Genomic DNA, 489 nt, shown 5'->3' on the forward strand with positions numbered 1-489 from the left:
TTAAAACACTAATATTTGCATATAGGTGGGTGGTGGTGGTGGGAGGTTCAAAGCGTGACTTTTGATGGTACTTTCTTTTCATTGGGATGGAACAAGAAGGGTTGAAGTCGAAACCCAAATCCAAATTGAGTTCGTCAAGGCTGTTGTACGGTTTGTCGATTCAGTGTTTTTACTTAACTGTTCATATCTTAACGGAAAAAATCAATGTTGAAAGGAAGTTTTATGATCTTAAACCGTTGCTTTTTCATACTATTGTCCGTCTTCTTGTTCCTTCTTATCAACCATGCTACTATTTTCATTCTCCAACTTCAATCTGGCCAAGAATTTGGGGCTGAACCTTCAGAATCAGATGATGACAAGTTTCTTGTGTCCTTGAATGCCTTATAATATTTTTCAAGTAACATTTGAAGTAAAACCCTTCAAGAAAGTGTGTCTTCTTGGAATCTAATCAATCTATATATATAAAAAGATAGATTTTAGATTTTCCTC

At 35.2% G+C, this 489-nt stretch overlaps 1 long non-coding RNA gene across 1 annotated transcript in view; it reads left to right on the forward strand.

The window, feature by feature from the left end:
• Positions 1-316, forward strand: part of LOC110264350 — a 999-nt gene extending 683 nt beyond the window's left edge. The window contains exon 2 of the long non-coding RNA XR_002350415.1: positions 26-316. This is a non-coding gene — a long non-coding RNA (uncharacterized LOC110264350). The remainder of the gene's footprint in view (positions 1-25) is intronic.

The sequence above is a fragment of the Arachis ipaensis genome, chromosome B01, assembly GCF_000816755.2.
Source record: "Arachis ipaensis cultivar K30076 chromosome B01, Araip1.1, whole genome shotgun sequence".
Classification (NCBI taxonomy): Eukaryota; Viridiplantae; Streptophyta; class Magnoliopsida; order Fabales; family Fabaceae; genus Arachis; species Arachis ipaensis.